The following is a 22898-nucleotide window of genomic DNA, read 5'->3' on the forward strand; positions in this document are numbered from 1 at the left end:
TTCTTGGGTTTGATTAATTTTCTCAGGCAGCTCCTAGAATTCAGGAAACTAGTTGTATGAATCTATAGCTTGATGAAAAGATTCCTAGGGCAAAGACTCAAAGATCTAAAATGCAGGAGTTTCTGTCTCCATGGATTTTGGGCTCCAGTCTGTCAGCGCATAGATAGATCTATTCCGCTTCATCAATCTGGAGGTCTCTGAACCATGACCTCTTGGGATCTTATGGAGGCTTCTTTACTTAGGCATGATTGAGTAAATCTTTGGCCTTTGGTGATGGAACTCAACCTCCAGCCTCACCTCCCTGGAGGTCTAGGGTAGGGATTGAAAGTTCAAATCTATTCACCAAGGGTTTTTACCCCTTGGTACAAAATTCAGCAGTGGACACAGGACTGGAAAAGATCAGTGTTCATTCCAATCCCAAAGAAAGGCAGAGCCAAAGAATGCTCAAACTACTGCACAATTGCACTCATCTCACATGCTAGCAAAGCGATGGTCAAAATTCTCCAAGCCAGGCTTCAAAAGTATGTGAACTGTGAACTTCCATGTTCAAGCTGGATTTAAAAAAGGCAGAGGAACCAGAGATCAAATTGCCAACATCCATTGGATCATCGAAAAAGCAAGAGAGTTCCAGAAATACATCTACTTCTGCTTTATTGACTATGCCAAAGCCTTTGACTGTGTGGATCACAACAAACTGTGGAACATTCTTCAAGAGTTGGGTATCCCAGACCACCTGACCTGCCTCTTGAGAAATCTGTATGCAAGTCAGGAAACAACAGAACTGGACATGGAACAATAGACTGGTTCCAAATTGGGAAAGGAGTACATCAAGGCTGTATATTGTCGCCCCACTTATTTAACTTATATGCAGAGTACATCATGATAAATTCTGGACTGGATGAAACACAAGCTGGAATCAAGATTGCCGGGAGAAATATCAATAACCTCAGATATGCAGATGACACCACACTTAAGGCAGAAAGCAAAGAACTAAAGATCCTCTTGATGAAAGTGAAAGAGGAGAGTGAAAAAGTTGGCTTAAAGCTCAACATTCAGAAAACTAAGATCTTGGCATCTGGTCCCATCACTTCATGGCAAATAGATGGGAAAACAGTGGAAAGAGTGACAGACTTTATTTTGGGGGGGCTCCAAAATCACTGCAGATTGTGACTGCAGCTATGAAATTAAAAGACACTTGCTCCTTGGAAGAAAAGTTATGACCAACCTAGACAGCATATTAAAAAGCAGAGACATTACTTTGCCAACACTCCATCTAGTCAAGGCTATGGTTTTTCCAGTGGGTCATGTATGGATGTGAGAGTTGGACTATAAACAAAGCTGAGCACTGAAGAATTGATGTTTTTGAGCTGTGATGTTGGAGAAGACTCTTGAGAGTTCCTTGGACTGCAAGGAGATTCAACCAGCTCATCTTAAAGGAAATCAGTCCTGAATATTCATTGGAAGGACTGATGCTGGAGCTGAAACTCCAATACTTTGGCCACCTGAAGTGAAGAACTGACTCTTTGGAAAAGACCCTGATGCTGGGAAAGATTGAAGGCGGGAGGAGAAGGGGACAACAGAGGATGAGATAGTTGGATGGCATCACCGATGGGGTGGACATGAGTTTGACTAAACTCTGGGAGTTGGTGATGGACAGGGAGGCCTGATGTGCTTCAGTCCGTGGGGTCACAAAGAGTTGGACATGACTGAGCTACTGAACTGAACTGAAACTGAACTTGTACCCATGGCAACCAGACCTTATAGTTACCTGAGGGATTTCCCAAAGGCATCTCATTAACATAACAAAAGAGTTTTATTGACCGATATACTTAAAAAATTCCATGTGTTTTTAAGAGCTCTGTGTCAGGCATGGGATGAAGATCAAATTCCTCATTATAGGTCATAATGTCACAATGGCAAATGATACTTAATAAAGCATATACAGCTGTATTATTCCTTTCTAGGCTAGTGTTGGGTGGGTGTGAAAGTGAAAGTCGCTCAATTGTGTCCGACTCTTTGCGACCCCATGGACTATACAGTCTGTGGAATTCTCTAGGCCAGAATACTGGAGTGCGTAGCCTTTCCCTTCTCCGGGGGATCTTCCCAACCTAGGGATTGAACCTGGATCTCCTGCACTGCAGGCAGATTCTTTATAAACTGAGCTATCATGGAAGTCACCACTGAAGTCTCTCTAGTGTTACCTGTTCTGCTACCTGAGAGAAAGCTCTTTGGGGACATGGAAATAAGCTGGACAGAAATAAACCTTCCAGTTCCTCCAAGTATCTTAATAAGTGACTGATATTTGCAAGTAACTACACTAGGCACTCTATAGGGAATCCTTTCATCTTTATAGCAATACCTGTCCATAATTATTGGCACCCTCAATATTACATATTTTGAAATTAAGACTCAAAGATGTGAGACAACTTGCTCAAGGACACATAGCAAATAACTGGCTATTCTAGCATTGGACTCAATTCTCTTCAACACCCAAGCCCATGTTGCTCTGATCTTACTATATTTTTGACTTATTTCTTAGGCAACCAAGATGAATAGCTTGATCTTGCCTATCGGTGTTGACTGAAAAAATACATGCAGTCTAGAAATTGAGAGTTATTTTTTATTTGGTGGGAAGTTTTCAAGTCCCAGAGGCACATTTCAAGCAACCCTGAGAAAATTACTCTAGGAGGCGTTGGGGGGGGGGGGTGCGGGGTAGGGGGGCAGGGGGAGGGTCAGGCTTAATAGATGTTTGCAACAAAAAGCAGATCATCTGAACATCAAAAGATTATTGTTAATTAAGGAAAACCAGATATCTCAAGTTAAGGAGTTTAGCACTTTTGTATGGATGGGCAGATGCAAGAGTCTGGGTTTGCTGAAATCATTCTCTTCATATGCTTCTCAGCTATCTGGGGGCCAATGTCTTGCCTGTTTTCTTAACATTCCCCCTCTCCCAGCTCCTCAGTACTCACTCTGGGAAGTGACTGGAGATAAATAGCTTCTAGATAGCAGGTCTTGTTCTTCCTGGGCACATTTGGGGCTCAGAAACTCATGTTAGGAGGGCCAGAATCACTGATGGCTGCACATCCTTGTTTACTGATAAGACAAGAAATACACATTTCTCATCTCAAAAGACACATAGAACCAACACCAGAGAGTGAGTCTATTTTATCAAGGACATATTTCCTGAAATTTGGGCTTTGTTAGAAAGAGTTCAGATCTCCTGGATGGGGCTGCAAAAGTCCGGTTTGAGTCACTGGTGTGATCAGGAGACAGTTTTATGAAGAAGGCCCTGGGAAGCATCAGGTTCTATGGAGAATTATTATCTGGCTCTTAGCTTTCTGGGGACAGGAGTCCTGATGGACTGCACTTCAGGTTTCCAAACTCAGGAAGAGAAATAAAGCAAGGCAATGGTTGGTGAGCTAACAAGAGTGGCACCTTCCTTCCCCCACCCAAATGAGCTCAGTCATTGATATTTCATGGAAAGTTCCATTGTTTTACCCATATTTTGCTTCCTTGAGTTACAGAACTGCTTCAAATGCATGTTGCTCATTATTGCATAGATTCTGCAGCAGTCCTAATCCTAGGACCTCCCAGTACATCACAAATGCTTTGAGAGGTTAGCAGGGACCATGTGATCATAGGTTTGTGATTGGATTGTTGTTCAGTCACTAACTCATGTCCGACTCTGTGACCCATGGACTGAAGCACACCAGTCTCCCCTGTCCTCCACTATCTCCCAGGGTTTGCTCAAATTCACATCCATTGAGTCAGTGATGTTAACCAACCATCTCATCTTCTATCACTCCCTTCTCTTCCTGCTCTCAATCTTTCACAGCACTGGGGGTCTTTTTAAATGAACTGACTCTTCACATCATGTGGTCAAAGTATTTGGAGCTTCAGCTTCAGCATCAGTCCTTCCAGTGAATAGTCAGAACTGACTTCCTTGAGGGTTGACTATTTTGAGCTCTTGCTGTCCAAGGGATACTGAAGAGTCTTCTCCAGCACTGCAGTCCAAAGCATCAGTTCTTTGGCCTTGCTTATGGTCCATTTCTCACACCTGTACATGGATACTGGAAAAACCACAGCTTTGGCTAGACAGACCCTTATCAGCAAAGTGATGTCTTTGCTTTTGAATACACTGTTTAGGTTTCTCAAAGCTTTCCTTCCAAGGACCAAGTGTCTTTTAATTCCATGGCTGCCATCATGAAGTCTTCATTGTGGTTGGGGTGAGTAGTCTATTCGGAGCAGGTCAACAGGAGACAGGGGACTAGATTCCCACCTGCAGAACTTTGGAGTGGAGGGTCCTGATTGACAAGAAAGTGTTAGACAGACAGTTGAGATCCTAGTGTCTCTGCTGTAGCCACATGTTCCGGGAAACAAACTCACTCAGAAGGACAATGCAGATAGCAGAGTGCAGTTTATTACACTGGTGGGCCCAAGGCAGAGTCTCCCCTTAGCCAAGGACCCTGACCAATTTTTGTGAAAACCTTATATACCCCAAGTGTACATGCACAAACCCACCTCCCCAAATTCCCTGACAATCAAAGTTAACCTGTGATTCATATGCCTTAAGCCTAGGTAGTTAACAGTGGACTCTTATCAATAGGCCTGTAGTCGTACCCCAATAAGCATAATAGAATGTATGATTCTATTCGGTTACACAGATAATCAGGGTATTCTTCTACCGATGGAGAGTCCTGGGGCTCTTCCTTTCGGGGGCCTGGTTTTCCAGTTGGTATGTCGTTTCCATAGTTACTGGGAATACAGCTCAAAGTCCACAGTCCGGCCCAAGACGGAGTCCTGCTTTCAAGATAGAGCCTGTTCTGTTTCCTCCTTGATCTCCTGAGATGCTCTGGCCTCAGTGGGATTTGAATTTGGGTCAGTTTACAGCCTCTGTGTGAGTCAGGGAAGAGGCAACTTTCCTGGGTGGATGAACAACAAAACATGCTTCTTTTTCTAGATAGATGTCAACCTCCGTCAGGTTGCACAGTGTGGAGGGGGATTTGGGTCCCGTTTCATTTCTTAACAGAGGCATATTTGGGCAGTGCGGAAGCTTGATTACTGTTCATGTCAACCCAACCTGGACAGGAATAGGAAAAAAAAAAAAAAAAGTAGAATCCTTCTGTATTATGAAGACTACAGTAATAATAATGATAATAAAAACCCAGTTCTTATAAGGATCAAAAGAGACTGATAATATAATATGCGCATGCTCTGTCTCTCAGTCCTGTCCAGCTCTTTGCAACCCCACAGACTGAAGCCCGCCAGGCTCCTCTGTCCATGGGATTCTCCAGGCAAGAGTACTGGGTGAGTTGCCATTTCCTCCTCCAGGGGATCTTCCTGACCCAGGAATTGAACCCGCATCTCTTACATCTCCTGCATTAGCAGGTGGGCTTTTTACTTAATATAATACTATGATTTATAGCTCCTAGTACATACTAAGCATTAAATCAGGGTTTGTTAGCTAAATAAATCCCAAACCTGGTCAGTTTGGCAGTTTCCTTCCTTACATGCATACAGGACCCCTGAAGACAGGGGTTATGTCTGTAACTACTCAGAGTTCACTCTTGAGAGTACAGAGATTTTCCTTGCAACTTGAAAGTTCATCCATGGCACTTAACTTTTCTTTATTATGTATTGGTCCATTATTTAACTGCTTTTTCCTACTAGTCTTACAATTTCATAAATCTGAGGCCATTTTGATTCAGAAGCCCATGTACAACACCCATCTAGCTTGAGTCTGTCCTCAAGCTTCTCTCTCAGGAGATAAGAAAAGAATATTTTATGGTGTGATGTTGCTAGGAACTCATCTGCCTTTTCGAATGCCTAATATCTAGGTATCTAAGCACGTTTATCATCACAAGCCATTAGTGATGACTTTCTTTTTCATTGTGTCATCTGCCTCCTAAGTGGTCCTGGCTCCACTTCAAGCCAGGAACCTGCACGTGATTTGCACTTTCTACCTGTGCGTCCAGGGAGTTTTATCAGATCTTCTCCCTACACTACATCATCCTTAGTTCTCACTTAAGCTGTCGAAATAGTCTCCTAAAAGATCTTTTGCTACCAAATCATATTTCTCTAATCTATTTTCCCAACTGCCAGAAGGAAGTTTCTTAAATTAAAATCTTATAAAATTATTCAATGTCTCTCCATTGCCTTAGGGAGAACAAAACACTCTTTACCTAATAAAGTACTTGCAGGTCTCTCCAGGGTCTGGCCCCGGTTTAGCATCTTGACCTCATCACTACCTACTTTCCCCTGGAGAGTCTACACTGCCCCCGATGAATATATAGTTTTCTATATGGTTTCAGACCTCTGTGTCTTGGCTGATTCAAAAATATTATCAGTCCTTCTCTTGCTCAAATGAGGATCTACTCGTGCCCCAAGGTAAGAAGCAAGTGCCTCTCTCCTGGTGATGATTTATTTAGTTCTGCCACTGGATTTAGTTTCTCCCTCTTCCTGTCTGTTGAAGATTGCATTCAACTCCAGGGCTGCAATTATGCATTTACATGTTTTTCTGTCCTGTTATCCATCCTAAGTATTTGTGGAGACCAGAAGAGTGCAGCATACTTTCAGGTTATCCCTCCAGATCTACTTTTCATGCTTTTCCACCCTGACCTCTGTCCAGGACTGTGTATGGACTACATCTGCAAGATCTCTTGTTCTAAGCATCCTGGTAGTTTCAGCCAATGGGAAAAAGTGGTGAAAGATCTGAGGGAGAAAGCAGAGTGAGATGGAGGGTTAGCTCCCCAGCCTGGCTATACATTAGCTGTATCTGCATTCCCCTCCCAGAGACCAGAGGGCTTCCCTGGTGGCTCAGATGATAAAAAAAATCTGCCTGCAATGCAGGAGACCCGGGTTTGATCCCTAGGTCAGGAAGATCTCCTGGAGAACAAAGCCAGACAGTGTATTGAAAGGCAAAGACATCATTTCTTTGACAAATGTCTGTATAGTCAAGTCTATGGTCTTTCCAGTAGTCATGTGCAGATGTGAGAGTCGGACCATAAAGAAGGCAGAGCACCAAAGAATTGATGTTTTTCAACTATGGTGCTGGGGAAGACTCTTGAGGGTTCAATGGACAGAAAGAAGAATAAATCAGTCAACCCTAAAGGAAATCAACCCTGGATATTCATTGGAAGGACTGATGTTGAAACTGAAGCTGCAATACTTTGGCCACATCATGTGAAGAGTTGACTCATTGGAAAAGACTCTAATGCTGGGAAGGGTGGAGAAGGGCAGGAGGAGAAGAGGGAAATGAAATGGCTGGATGGCATCACAGATTCAGTGGACATGAACTTGGGAAGACTCAGAGAGATGGTAAGGGACAGGGAGGCTAGGCTTGCTGCAGTCCCTGGGGTCTCAAAGAGTCAGACAGGACTTGGCAACTGAATAACAACAGCAACAAATGGTGGATTCATGCTAATGTATGGCAGAAACCAACACTGTATTGTAACACAATTATCCTTCAATTAAAAATATATAATTGAAAAATTATTTTAAAATTTTTCTAGTTAAAAAAATTTTTTTAATGGAGCCAAGTTAAAAAAAAAATGGAGCCACAAGTAGTAACCAAGAAGCTCAGAAGCCAACCAAACAATGCAATGAACAGCAGTCATCACTGATTAGGTGGCCAGCGGGCACCAGGCATTCCTTTCCATCATTGATGTGATTTAATTCTCCTGATGGTTCTGGGAGATGGGTGTCACCATCCCCATTTGAAAGGCTGAAGGTCAGAGAAGTTACATTACCTGCCCAAATCATGCAGCTTGAGAGCTGGGATTCAAAGGCTTGCTTCTTTGCAAACTCATGCTTGGGATCCAGAAATACGCTACGGAACCAGAGCAGAAGCAAGTGGACCCCAAGCCCTCTCCGGGAGCAGGGCAGCACAGAGGCTGCGCCAGGCTGCAGTGAGTGGCCGCCGGATTTAAAGGGCCATGCTGCGGGCAGGTACAGAACAAGGCTGCCTTTTCCTGAGGGCTCCTTCAGCCCACCGTGAAAGGCAAATCCCTAAGGCTTGATTTTGTCGGTCAGCATTTCTCATTCTGCCCACGCAACATTTCTCTCAAGTCTGGAGTGAAACCAGGGCTGCTTTCCACAATCAAGTTTCTCCCGTTACCCAGAAGAGCCAACCTGGCTGGGCGCGCTTCCTCTGCTGTGTTTCAGAGCTTTTGTGCTCCCCCTCGCCGGGCCTCTTTCCCTTCCCTCTGTAAGGCTGAATTCCCTGATGGTAATCATAATTATAAGCATATGTTGTTGCTCTCAGCTACCACTGGACTTGCAAGCTTTAGTTTTAAAGGCAAAAAAAAAGTCATTTTAAGAATACATTTTCTGTCAAGGGGCAGTTTCTGTGGACAGAAAAGTGATTGTCAAATGCATTCTTGGAGCGGATTTGCATACTAAGCAGGAGTTGGAACCAGGTAGCCATGTCAGGCAATTACTGCATCAGCAGAACAGTGTTTTATAGCTTCGTGTGCCGGTCACAGGATTTGAATCTTGGGGACCTGTTGGCTCACAAAATGCTAATGGGGAATTGAAAACTCCAACAAGCATCTCAACAATCTTTGCAAATCGGGCCAGGAATTATTTAAAAAGTCAGGCATTTTTGTAAACAGTGTTGATCTGTTTCACTCATGGCAGCCCCTCCTTTTACACATTCCTCTCTCCTGCAGTTGAGAAGCACGCATTCAGAGGCAAGCTGTCCAGGTCTCGGTGTGGTTGACCCCAGGCATCTGTGTAGGGATGGAGCAGAATGAAGTGGGTGGGAGATGAGATGGTACGTGTGTCTGTTTAGTGTGTGTGTGTGTTGACCATCCCTTCTAAGGTCCCCCCCACCATCGCAGAGGAAAAGTAGAGACTGCTGTCGCTGTTAAGTCACCAAGTTATGTCTGACTGTTTGCAGCCCCAGGGATTGCAGCACGCCAGGCTCCCCTGTCCTCCACTATCTCCTGGAGTTTGCTCAAATTCATGTCCATTGTGTCAGGGATGCCATCCAACCATCTTATCTTCTGTCGCCACCTTCTCTTTTTGTCTTCAAGCTCTCCCAGCATCAGGATCTTTTCCAATGAGCTGGTTGTTCTCATCAGGTGGCCAAAGTATTGGTGCTTCAACTTCAGCTTCCACACTTCCAAAGAATATTCAGGGCTGATTTCCTTCAGGGTTGACTGGTTTGATCTCTTTGCTGTCCAAAGGACTCTCAAGAGTATTCTCTAGCACCAAAATTTGAAAGCATCAATTCTTTAGCCCTCAGCTCTTTATGGTCCAACTCTCACATAATCCCGAATCTGCTGCATTTTGTTTGCCATTAAGAAGAACTCAAGAGACTGGGACAGTTGAAGAGCAGAAACCATGATTTCCTGGCGGCAGTTGCAGTAGATATCCTCTGGAAGATGAAATTTGCAAGTCTTCCTACAAATTCTTGAGAACCACCTGCTTCTGTGCTTCACACCAAAGACGTCAGCAGTGACTTCTTGTGACTGACAGTGGTGGCTGCTCTGTCCTTCACTTCCCAGCTCTTCCAGTGGTTGTAAAACCTCTTAATCCCAATACGTGGAATCCATAGAGTAGTTCCTGGTTTACTGAATGAAGCTTGGCTTGCATACTGTGTTTTTCAGAAAAGTATAACGCTTCATGAACCACCAACCTTTCAGTGTCTTCCTTCAGTCACTTGGAGCAGAATCGTAGCTTGTCAACCCTCAAAGAGACCTTTGAGATCATGTGGGCTGAGTTTCTCAAAATGTGACTTCATCAACAAAATTTTTAGTTTGTGGAACTGACGTGGAAGTTGCAATTTTCATTTTGCTAAAAATGTGTTGGTGTTTTTCAAGTTATCGACCATGGTCATTCTTAAAAGAAGGGTGTGTTCATCATCCTTTCCAACAAAGCACAGCATAACATCAGTGATAGGGACAAAATTTCTACATAAATATATGTAGCTTTAGGAGAAGTATGTTACAAGTTTTCTTCACTCTGTGGCAGGCAGTTCTAAGCCAAAGTCTTCATTTTAGAGATAAGAAAACAGAAGCCCAGATAAGTTAAGTGCTTCTTTATCAGAGAGCATATTCACAGCAGAGCTGAGACCAGGATCCAGAGCTCTTCATTTAGGGTCTAAGATTTCACACCCTAAGCGCTATTGACATTTTGTGCTGAATAATTGCTTGCTCTTGGAGAAGACTCTTGAGACTCCCTTGGACTGCAAAGAGATCCAACAGTCCATCCTAAAGGAAATCAGTCCTGAATGTTCATTGGAAGGACTGACGCTGAAGCTGAAACGCCAATACTTTGGCCACCTGATTCAAAGAACTGACTCATTTGAAAAGACCGTGATGCTGGGAAAGATTGAAGGCAGGAGGAGAAAGAGGAGACAGAGGATGAGATGGTTGGATGGCATCACCGACTCAATGGACATGAGTTTGAGTAAACTCTGGGAGCTGGTTAAGGACAGGGAGGCCTGGCAGGCTGCAGTCCATGGGGTCGCAAAGTGTCGCACACGACTGAGCGAATGAACTGAACTGAACTGAATTGCTTGCCGTGTGTAGGGAGAGGGTGGGGCTGTCCTATGCATTGTAAGCTGCTTAGCAGGATCTTTGTCATCAACCCTCTAGATGCCATAGTGTCCTTCAGTGGTGACAACTAACATCTCCAGGCATTGCCAATTGTCCCTTGATTAAGAACTACTGCCCTAATGTAAGAGACTTATATCACTTTATCTTATTCTTTCTCTTTGCCAATCCCTTCCTGTCTGCAGAGCATGAGGGGTCTCACTTCTGCAGCTATCGAGAAAATGGCTCCATGGAAACACTGAACAGATGAAGGAACTGTAGCTCAGAGTAGAGAGAAGACTTGCTGAGGCTCACACAAAGGATGCTGGCAGTTGAATGGGTCTTCGAGTCCTTCCTTCTCCCACTGAGTCCCTGGCCTGGCAGCCAATCCACACGGTGTGTGTGGGGACAGGTTGATGGCAGGCACCCAGCGAGGCTTGTTTGGTTGGTTTGGTGTCTGCACACGTATAAAACCGTATTATAAATATTGTTATCCCCTCACTCAAATGAGAGCAGGTCTTCATTCAGTGCTGAGAGGGGCTGGGAGAGATACAAAATGTTGATCCAAGATAGAGTTGTTGATTTTGGTACTGAAAAGCAGATGGTGCAAAATAGCTCCAAAGCTGTTGAAAATATGTGTGGGGTCAAAGGGCTCGTTAAAGGCTCAGCATACAGCTGTGAGAGAAGGCAGAGGGAAGCAAGAGGAGGCTCCACAACCTCCCCCCGCCCCCTCCAAAAGATGAATCCAATTTTTCTGGGGATGTGGAGAGAGGCTGAGGGGCTCAGAATAGCCCTTTCCTTTAGGTTTGCTTGGGGCTTCTAGACAGCAGCTGGGAACAGGCACGCTGGAAAGGAATTTAGGAGGGGCAGGATTCTTGGGGAAAAAAGGAAGAAAAGAAAAGCTGAGCACTCCTGAGGACTCTGGGAACACCTCTCATGAAGGATGCTGCTGACAGCGGCACGTGGCCTTGAGTCACCACGGCAGTTTCCACATCACCAACCAGACGTGAGAACAGATTACTGCCCCGTCAGCATGTGGTTCCTATTCTCCCCTCTCAGCAGGTCTGTCCAGCCAAGGCTGTAGGTTTGGGGTCGAATGGTGACATTTGAAAGCAGTAGATTCCTGCAGAAGAAGGTCTTAAGAAAAGGAGGGCTTTCTTTCACAGACTGATGAGATGTCAGATTTGGGAAGCACTTCGGAGACCATGGAGTTTAGGGTCTGCTCACAGATTGAACCTGGGGTGGTGGTGCTGGGTGATTTCCGAGAGCACAGCCCTGACGGTGGTCTTGGGCATAGAGGGAAGTGGTGCTGTGATGGATTAGGAATGTCTGCCCAAGTATCAGAAGTCAGAAATGGTGTTGTGATGGATTAGCAACGTCTGGCCAAGAGAAGGAAATGGTGGTGTGGATCAGGTAGACCATTTGTCCTCACTAATGGTTCAGCCAACACATTTTACAAGTGAGTGAACTGAGACCCAAGAAGAGAAGGGACATTTCCAAGAGGCCGATTTGAAGAACAGTGACAGAGCCGGTCTTAACATTTTGATTAGCTTGCTACTCTCATCCTGAGCCCATTCGTTTATTTATTCATTTAACAGATATGTGCTGGGCGTCTACTTTGTGACAGATGTTCTTATATTTCAGCACTTAGCCTTTAATGCAGCTGTGGGCTTAGCTACTCGTCTCTTGCAAGGCATCAATGTCTTTGGTTAAATCCTGAGACAAATTTATTTTAATATCCTGGACAGTGGCATTCTGTGCTTGCCCTGTAGCAAGAACTATCTTAGACACTTTGTGAGTCTGAAATAACATATGGACTCTGAAGAAAACATCATGGGCATCATAGACTTTGAAGAAAAATTTCCTGGGTCCTAATCTTGCTTTTGACTTACTTAGATATAAGCAAATTATTATCCATTTTCTCATCTGTAAAATGAGGATAACAGTACTGGTATTTAGCTCCTAATGTTGTAAGAATTCAAAGAGTTAATCCATGCAAAGCACTTAAAACAGTGTCTGGCATAGAATAAGTGCTTCATAACCATAAGGTGGTATCATTTTTAAATGCAATCTTCACCACAACCTATCAGGGAAATATTATTAACATCCCACATTGTCTGGGTTTGGATCAAGTTTCTGCCACTGGTTGGCTATGTGATCTTGGGCCTAAAATGGATTAGTAACAAAAAGAAGTAAAATACTGTACCAAAGTGCTTGTTGTTGATCTTTAGTTGCTAAGTCATGTCCAACTCTTTGCAACCACATGGACTGTAGCCCATCAAGCTCCTCTGTCCATGAGATTTTTCAGACAAGAATACTGGAGTGGGTTGTCATTTTCTTCTTCAGGGGATCTTCCTAGACCAGCAATCGAACCCACATCTCCTGCATTGGTAGGTGGGTTCTTTACCACTGAGCCACCAGGGAAGCCCACCAAAGTGCTTAGAGAAGAATAATTATCAATGAGTGCTACCTGTCACCATCACCAATACCATCATCAACACCGTCATCACCATTACCATCACTACCATGTACAAGGGCTAAGAATGATACAGAAGAGTTAAAAACCTGAAAATTTAAATACAATTGTTCGGGTCTATACAGCTAATGGATATTCCTCTTTTGAATCCATCCATACATACAGTCATTTATTCAGCCTCAGCTGATATGTCTCAAACCACTTTATTTTCAACATTATCATATTCAAACTCCTGATTTGTATCCCTTCCCTTTCCTTCCTGTTTCTCCCTTATCTCAGGGGTTGGTACTGCCTCAAGAAGTGCCATGTCACCATGCTTACAAGGCACTCTGACATCTCACTCTAGGGATCTGAGTCCTCGCCCATATCTGTTCCCTCTTTCTTGAATCCCCTACCCCCACCAGGGTTCATTGCATTGCTTCCTCTCTAGGCCAAGTCAGCATCACCTCTCACTGGACACTTGCAGTAGATATCCCAAGAGCCTTCACTTTCTACTTTGATCCTCTCCAGCACTCTCTCCACACTTCAGCCAAAGACCTTTGTGTAAGATTCAGGTGTGATCATCTTACACCCTTCTTTTCTGCTCACCTCTTCCCAAGCATACACTTAATGCCTAAACAGGGTTGTTGTGGGAAAGGTGACAGTCCTCAACGTGGCACTCAGCAAGGTCACCAGGGTCCAGGCTCTTTTTCATCTTTCTACCTGTGTCAGCAATGCCTTCTCTCATGAAGACGTGCAAGATAGCTGTAGCAAATTCACACCCCCAAATCTCCAACAAAGGGAAGGAGAATGTTCTCTTTGTGTTGCCCTGGGGAACTGGGTCACATAGTAACTTTGAAACCAGTCTTTTGGGAGGGAGAGTACAACTGGTTGTTTAAGATCAATCATAAGTGATCCCTAGGAACAGATTGCCAACTCCTATCTGAAGTGATGGGAGTTCTCAGAGCAAGAAAGAATGAGGTAGTGGCTGCAAGTAGACAGATAATCCCCTGTGCTGACGGAGGTGTGGAGACAGCATGGCGGAGGTGAGGGAGGGGACCCAAGGAGCCAGAACTAGATGGACAACCTTTGCTAATGAAGTGGCTCAGTCTCTGGTGCTTCTAACGGGGCATTTGTCCAGATGGGGCGAATCCTTTCTTGAGCGCAACGTGGGGTAAATCATAGAGCAAAAACCCAGTGTTGTTATAACTATCGATTTTTAAATCTGAAGAATTGTAAGGACTCCTAATTTTTAAAATGAAACTTTTTTTTTTTCCTGAAATCTTTTATATACATAAGGACCTGTGTTTGCATCTAAATTTTCTAGAAATACATACAATGGTTAGCAATGGTTGCCTCTGAGAAGAACTGGGAGTCTGGGGGTAAGACAGAGGTCATTATCCATGCATGCCCCTCTATGTGTTTCAGTTCTGAGCATAAGATTGCCATATTTTTTCAATTACAAAGAGGTGTATTTTTAAAAACATTCAAGTAATCATCTCCCATTATAAAATTTTCTCTAGCAAGATATCTTCAATGCAGAAAATTTAGATGATATTTTTAAGTACCTATTGCCAAATAACTGGCGTTCATTTATTATTTTATTTAATCCTCGCAACAACCCTGCTGATAACCCTGTATTATTTCTATTTTACAGATCATAAAACTGAAGCCCAATGAGATTAACAATCTCCCCCCATATCACACATATAGCTAGTAGACCTGGGATTAAAATCCATATTCAACAACACTAGTTGCCTCTTAGTAGGTGGCAGTAGAAAGAAAAGCAGAGGAGAGATACAGTCAATTCTTATTCTTTGCTGAACTAATGTTCTATGAAGTTGCTATTAACACCCAAATTGGTGAGTACCGAACCATTGCTCCCGGAGGAAGCATAAAGTTAGTTTCCTGGGAGGCTCAGTCTGCATTGTTTTGTCAGTTAATCATCACGTGGCTTTGTTTTATCTGCATTTTGGTTTAAAGATACCTTATTTAATGTATTTGTTGATTCTTTACCTCTGGACTCAGCCCACAGCAAATGAACAAAGCTCATTCTAACATATATTTCCCCCATAAGGCATACCGCCCCTTCTTGAAGTTAAGAATACTACATCGCACTTCAACACTATGCTCCAGGGGCCATTTAAACTACAAATCACCCAGAACAAGCACAAAAATGTGGAAAACATGGCACTAAATGGGCCTTCAAAAGGACATTTGTTTATGGTATGGAAGCTAAGACAGGAAGACAGCCTTGCCTCCTTGGACCTCAGCTAGAAATGTGCACACCAGGTGATTCAAAATTTTCCACATTTGCAAAAATCCATGAATGACTGGGAAAGTGCCACCGGTGTCGATTTTGAATTTACAGACACATTTTAGAAAGTAAGCGAATTCTTAGATACATTTAGGTCAATTATCTTTCAGAATTTCTGAAGTGAAAAAGATAACTGACACTCCTTCCTAACCACTTACATCAAATACAGTCTCTCCATTTGGTGGAAGCCACTGGAATATGGCTTCTATCCAATTCTTAACACAATTCAAATTTTATACAGCACTTATCACCTCCTGATCCATTATCTGTACAACAATATGTTTCTTGCACTAGAATCTAATCTCTATGAGGACAGGCACTTTATTTTGTTCAGTCTCCTATTCCCATGGCTTCTAAGAGTGCTTGTCCCAGAATAGGTCCTCAGTAATTTCAATGACTATGATAAAGTCTTTGACTGTGTGAATTACAACTGCAGAAAATTCTTAAAGAGATGGGGATACCAGACCACCTTACCTGCCTCATGAGAAACCTGTTTGAAGAGCAAGGAGCAACAGTTAGAACTGGACATGGAAAAATGGACTGGTTTCAAATTGGGAAAGGAGTATGTCAAGGCTGTATACTTCACCCTGCTTATTTAACATATATGCAGAATACATCATGTGAAATGCCAGGTTGGATGAAGCACAAGCTGGAATCAAGATTGCTGAGAGAAACATCAATAACCTCAAATACACAGATGACACCACCCTTATGGCAGAAAGCGAAGAAGAACTAAAGAGCCTCTTAATGAAGGTGAAAGAGGGGAGTGAAAAACCTGGCTTAAAACTCAACATTCAAAAAACTAAGATCATGGCATCTGATCCCATCACTTCATGGCAAATAGATGGGGAAACAGTGGAAACAGTGACAGACTTTATTTTTGTGGGCTCCAAATAGCACTTCAGATGGTGACTACAGTCATGAAATTAAAAGACACTTGCTCCTAGGAAGAAAAGCTATGACACATCTAGACAGCATATTAAAAAGCAGAGGTATTACTTTGCCGACAAAGGCCCATCTAGTCAAAGCTATGGGTTTTTCCAGCAGTCGTGTATGGATGTGAGAGTTGGACCATAAAGAAGGCTGAATGTAAAAAAAATTGATGATTTTTAACTGTGGTGTTAGAGAAGGCTTGTGGTGTTAAAGAAGACTCTCAAGTCCCTTGGACTGCAAGGAGATCAAAACAGTTCATCCTAAAGGAAATCAGTCCTGAATAATCATTAGAAGGACTGATGCTGAAGCTGAAGTTCCAATACTTTGGCCACCTGATGTGAAGAGCTGACTCATTGGAAAGGACCCTGATGCTGAAAAAGATTGAAGGCAGGAGGAGAAGGGGATAACAGAGGATGAGATGGTTGAATGGCATCATTGACTCAATGGAACTGAGTTTGAGTAAGCTCCAGGAGTTGGTGATGGACAGGGAAGCCTTGCGTGCTGCGGTCCATGGGGTTGCAAAGAGTCAGCCATGACTGAGCGCATGAACAGTTTTTGTTGAATGAATGATAAATGAATGATTATTATATACTTGGCATTGAATGCAGCGGAGCCCCATTGCCTTATTGAAGCTGCTCAAACATGTATGTCTCGAAGGCAATTCAGTGGTGCTGCCAGAATTCTTGGCTTATCACTATGTGTATAAAACATTCCCACCCACCACCGTAAAGAAAATCCAGCACAGGCTGTGTTTCTGAGACTCTGGTGAAAATACATAAAGGTTAAGCTCACTGCTAAAACCACTGACATTTGAACAGCCTCAATGAGAAAGCAAAGTGGTTGTGAGAAACATTCATGTGAGGTTTTATGATGGAAGTGTGAGCGCCCGCGGTAATGACTTAGAGAACCGTGTTGACTTCCCGGGGATTCGGATGAGGGGCGGTGGTGGAAACGCTGTTCATTACAATAACAACACACAGATGCTGGGGTCCTTTTAACTGAAGGTCAGTGGAGCGTAGCGAAGAGAGGGTCAAGTTTAATTACCAATGCACCATAAACAATGCTCTTTGCCGGGTAAGCTCTCTTTGCACGGAGGCACAGTTATAGCTTCTTGTCTTTACTTGGCTTCAAGAACACACTCAGACTGTACCATTCCACAAGGATGCTTCTCACACTCCCAGGGTTGGAAACTTTCGTCCCCACACCCTTGCTGGTGTTGAAGCACGCCTTACACAGCGCAACTGTAGCTCACTCCACCTGCTTGTGCAGGGAGGGACCCCATCCCCCACCGTCTTTTAAGCTTTCACCTACTTCCCAACAACACCTTCTTCCTCGATGTCCTCAAGTTCAGTCTTGCCCCTTTCTCATCCATCTTCAAAGATCAGAGTGGTCTTGCCTGGAAAGCGGATCCGACCATGTCATTTCTGCGTTTGTAACCCATCTAGCGCTCCCTGCTGTCCTTTGGGTAAAATCCCAGCTCCACCCGTCTTGGCTCCCCACTCCTAGGTCCACAGAGCAAGCAACATCGGGCATGAGGTGACAGTGTTGGACTTTGTTGATGGGTAGATGGGGTTCGTCACAGTATCCGTTCTCCTTTTACCTATGTTCAAAATCTTCAAAAAGAAAAGAATGCTTCCTTGAGGTAGCTGGGTTCTTAGCTGAAACTTGAGTTTGAGGTCTCCTGGGTCGAAGAGGTTGGAGGAGGCCCTGTGGCCTGAGGGAACAGCATTTACAAAGCCCTAAAGGTTACACTGAAACTTTGCATGTGTTCATACACTTGACGGAGCCCTGCTCTGAAAGGCATTTATGGCTCCCTTGTCAGACCCAGCTGTGACGGCGTGCACCATTCCTGCCTTCCCAGATTCATCAACTTGAGTATCTTCATTTATCTGATTCAGAGGGTTCTGTGCTGTGCTTAGCCGCTCAGTCATGTCCAACCCTTTGAGACCCCATGGCCTGAAGCCTGCCAGGCTCCTCTGTCCAGGAAAGAATACTAGAGTGGGTTGTTGTGCTCTCATCCAGGGGATCTTCCCAACCCAGGGAATGAACTCACATTGCAGGCAGATTCTTTTACCGACTGAGCCACCAGTGAAGCCCCAAAATACTGGAGTGGGTAGCCTATCCCTTCTCCAGAGGATCTTCCCAACCCAGGTATTGAACCGGCGTTTCCTGGATCACAGGCATATTCTTTACCAGTTGAGCCAGCAGGGAAGCCCAATTCAAAGGGTATGAACATTATATTTTGATGCATGTTACAAAGACAGAAGGTTCTCTTGAGAGACACCAGGCTGTTGGGGGCCACAGAGGGCCGGGGTAGCTGGAATGTGACCTGGGAATTCTGGGAGCTGCATGTGGAGAGGAATGGGCTGGGAGTTCTACAGTGAGCTGTTTGATGACTGAGTGGACAAGTGTAAGGATGGGAGAAGAAATGCACACGACACGGAGAGACTTGAAATCCAAGGTCAGTGGGTAGAAGATGCTCAGACTGTTAGAGATGACCATTAGCGTGTATCTGGCAGGAGTGATGAGGACAGTATGCTCAGAGAGGCTCACACTTGTTGGGTATCCTAGGATGTGCTCGGTGCAATCCTGGGGCCTTGACTTGAGTCTGTTCTTTCAATTTTAAGCATAAGAAGAAGTGTTCAGTGGGCACCAGCATAGTAAGCAATGCTTCGTGGAGCACCTGGAAATGCAGACGGTCTTAAAGCATTGACTTCCATGAATGAGTGAACAGGGAGAGCGTATAGAAACATCTGGTCTTCGCTCTCTGATTTTACCCTGACTTGAATTTTCTCAAACTGGGTTTCCTCAGCCTGTGTGAACGGTCAGGTTGTAGTGATGATTCCTGTTGCTCTAATAGTTCTGTTGATGATTTTTCAGTTGAAACATGCAGGGAAGAATTGGATTTCATGGCAAAATGTGAATCAATGGAAGATAAAATTTTCCAGAAGTTTAAAACTCAAATAACTCTGGAACCAATACTGGTAAGACAGAATTCACATGCCTCCTTACTGTGTTCTTTTTAGATCAAGTTTTGCAAATATGATCCCTGCAAAGAAACTCTTTATAATAAACTGTTCTCTTCCTTAGGAGCCTCTAAAAGCAGGCTTCTGTTTTCTTGTCATAGGAGTTCTTCACACAGATGGATCATGTAGAAATGAGTGTCTGCAATGCTGATTTCTTTAACAGTTATTTAAGCTAAAGGTTTTTACCATTTATCATATAGGATTTGTTTTCTAAAGGAAGCATCAGAGATGGGAGATGAAAAAAATGTTGCCTGTGATCTGTTGAGTTTAGAAAACAATAGCAAGAAAGAAAGGCAGGGAGGGAGGAAGAAGGAAGGGAGGAAAGGAGGAAGAAGGAAGGGAGGAAAGAAGGAAGAAAGAAAGATGGAGAGAAGGAGGAAAGAAAAAAAAAAGGTAATTTGCCTGTTTTCCAACAGGAACCTTTAGTTTATGAGACCACATGACAGGTTAACACAAGACACTGGTCTTCTGAAAACAGGATGGGCTTTGGCATCGCAAAGACTCAGGTCTGAATCCTGGTTCCAAGAGTTTGTAATGGGCTTCTGAGGTAATCTCAACTACAGTGTGTGAAAAAATTAGAGGGTGGCTGTGAAGATGAAATGAGATTACAGCCACATAGTAAGTATTCACCTGATGCGAAGAAGTGACTCATTGGAGAAGACTCTGATGCTGAGAAAGATTGAAGGCAGGAGGAGAAGGGCGGATGAGGTGGATGAGGATGAGGTGGTTGGATGGCATCACCGACTCGATGGACATGAGTTTGAGTAAGTTCTGGGAGTTAGTGATGGACAGGGAAGCCTGGCGTGCTGCAGTCCATGGGGTCACAAACAGTTGGACACGACTGAATGACTGAACTGAACTGAACTAAGTATTCAGCAAATGTTTTCCTTCTCCATATTCTGTTCTACCATTGACATGATTCCCCCTAATGTCCCATACAGGAATATATAAATCACTAAGGAAAATTCAGCTGAATTCCCACCAAATAGTCACTGAATCAAATAAACATCCCAGGGTTTATAGGAAGAACAGATCTTGGTCCTGAATGCTAGAAGGTGGTTTTTAGCAATGCATGTGCTTTTAACAAAATACAGAAAACCCATCAGCTGTTATTTGATGCTTATCATAATTACCTATGTTTGTAATGCTTGTCTCAATACTGTGTTTCACTTGGCATGTCTTAAAGCTTATAAAATAACCTTCCTCATATCTTTGTGAAGGTCAACACTGACTGTGATTGTGCTTTAGATACAGAATATGATAATGTGGATGCTCTGTGTCTGAGCACTCATCCCTGCCTCCCAGGGCTCTGCTGCCCTCTGGCCGCTGGTTGACTTTGGCCAACGGAGGGTCTGGGTAGGGTGGAAGTCTACAGGAAACAGAGTTGGAGGCATGGCCTCCCTTCTCCTCCCTGTTGCAGTGCCGAGTTTCAGCTACGGTTTGGTCCTTTTAAAGCTTCTCCTGGTGGGTGACCATCCTCACAGCCCTGGTCGCACTGTTTTCTTCCCTGGGCGAGGTTCTGGCCTTGTCTGTTTCCTGTGCTTGCAATCCATTGGTGTCATCAGTCCCTTGACCCTGCTCCATGAGTGGACCTTTCTGTCTGCACTTGTCAGGACCCTGATGGACGCACCATCTCCCCTAACACTAAGGCTCCACATGATGATTCTAACTTTTTCAAGATGTTCCCTCCTCGCTCACCAGAATGTACTTTGCTGCAGGCTTTGGAAGCTACTGTGGCTACAGGAGATCCCACACTGTCCCTTGATTTCTCGTCATCTTTCTCGCTGTATGTGACCACTTCCCAGGTCCCTGGTGATTTGTCTGGTCCCTCTTGTCTACTCCAGAGCATCCTCCCTGACACCCCAGGGGGCCCCCTGTGTCCTCACTGTCACTCCCACAGCATCTGGCCCTCCTGACTCCCTCAGTAATTGTGGTGACCTCTGGGCAGGAAGAAGAACTCTTATGTCCCTGCATCCTTATTGCCGACTATAGGGACAGGTATATACCAGAGGCTTAATAAATGTCTTCTGAATCACAAATATTGGTGCTGGCAAGCTTTGTACTCCATGGGTCCCTTCTAGGCACATCAGGAAAGACAGCAAGAGAAGCCAGTAGAAGTCTTTGAAGAATAAACAAACACTATTTTCTGCCTGAAATCTTTGAGCAGAGTCACATTTTCCAGGCACAAAGAGTAAAGAGTTAGAGGGTAGTCTGTGCCCCAATCTGAAAAGATGCAGCTGTCAGCTTCTTCGAGCTGCCAATTGCAAACCTCAGCTTTGGTCTTTAAAGAAGCTGTAGTTAGAAAAGAAAAATAAAATTGGTCCATTTCCTCTCTTCACCTATTCTCCTAACTGCTTTTCAGTGAAAATGATTTAGCCATGTGAAAATTTTTGCCAGGGAACCTAAAACCATCACCGATCTATTCAATTTAAAAATATTTCTAGTCTTCTTATGGGACACACAGTCTGGGCAATCCCAACACAGCAAAGTGGGAATCGAAAGAGTGGTGGCAATTCTGCAAAAACCAAAAAGAAAAAGCAACAGCAAACTGCTTTAAAATAAATTCTACCCAGACACAGTATTAGAACTCTTTGTTCTTATCATCTTAGCCAAAAGAACAACAACAGCAAAAAAATAAAAACACGGTGCGCACTTCAGCAGCGCATGTACTAAAAGTGGAACAATACAGGGAAGGTTAGGGTGGCTCGTGTGCAAGGATGACATGCAAGCTTGTGAAGTGTTCCATATTTTTGGTTACGGGGGAGAAGGATGGGGGAAAGGAGAGTTAGGCGGTTTGGGGTGGACATGTACACACTGCTGTATTTAAAGTGATAACCAAGAAGGACCTACCGTACGGCACAGGGAACCTCTTAATGCCCGTGGCAGCCTGGATGGGAGGGGAGTTTGGGGGAGAGTGGATACGTGTATATGTGTGGTTAAGTCACTTGACTCTGCACCTGAACTATCACAACGCTGTTAATCAGCTATGCTCCAATACGCAATGAAAGTTGTTTTTTTTTAAAGGCATTTACTGATGCTCTTATATGACATATGGCTTCCCTGGTAGCTCAGACGTCTGCCTACAATGCAGGACCCGGGTTCGATCCCTGGGTCGGGAAGATCTCCTGGAGAAGGAAATGGCAACCCACTCCAGTACTCTTGCCTGGAGAATCCCAAGGACAGAGGAGCCTGGTGGGTTACAGTACATGGGGTCGCAGAGTCGGACACAGCTGAGCGATGTCACTTTCACGCTTCTTCATATGACATGCAGACTTTCCCGCCATACTTCGTTTGAACTTCAGTCTCATCTTCCTGTCTCTGAGCTATGACAGCAGGAAAGGGGAGCTGGTTAGCCTGCTCGATGCCCGGCCAGGTGCAGTCGAGGGTGAGTTCAGCAGAAGTGTTCGCTCTCTAAGTGCTCTTGCAGTATAACAGGAAGTGTTAGTCTGAACCATTTCCTCAGGGATGCTGAGGCCATATGAGATTTTCAAGGCTTTCTCCTAAGAGCTTTTATACAGACAACATAAAGGTTTTTATAAAAAATACTTAGGCTCCCTTCTGTTTCTTCAAGAAGTAGAAGAAACCCATTCCCCAGGCTGACAAATACCCATAAGACAACTTCCTCAATA

General features: G+C 44.1%; 1 non-coding gene across 1 annotated transcript; it reads left to right on the forward strand.

Annotated features, from left to right (window-relative positions):
• The first annotated feature begins 21916 nt into the window (after nt 1-21916).
• On the forward strand, nt 21917-22021 carry LOC136153115 (U6 spliceosomal RNA). The gene has a single exon (XR_010660353.1). It is a non-coding gene; the product is annotated as a U6 spliceosomal RNA (small nuclear RNA).
• The last annotated feature ends 877 nt before the right edge of the window (nt 22022-22898 follow it).

Source organism: Muntiacus reevesi, chromosome 22 (genome assembly GCF_963930625.1).
Source record: "Muntiacus reevesi chromosome 22, mMunRee1.1, whole genome shotgun sequence".
In the NCBI taxonomy this organism is placed as follows: domain Eukaryota; kingdom Metazoa; phylum Chordata; class Mammalia; order Artiodactyla; family Cervidae; genus Muntiacus; species Muntiacus reevesi.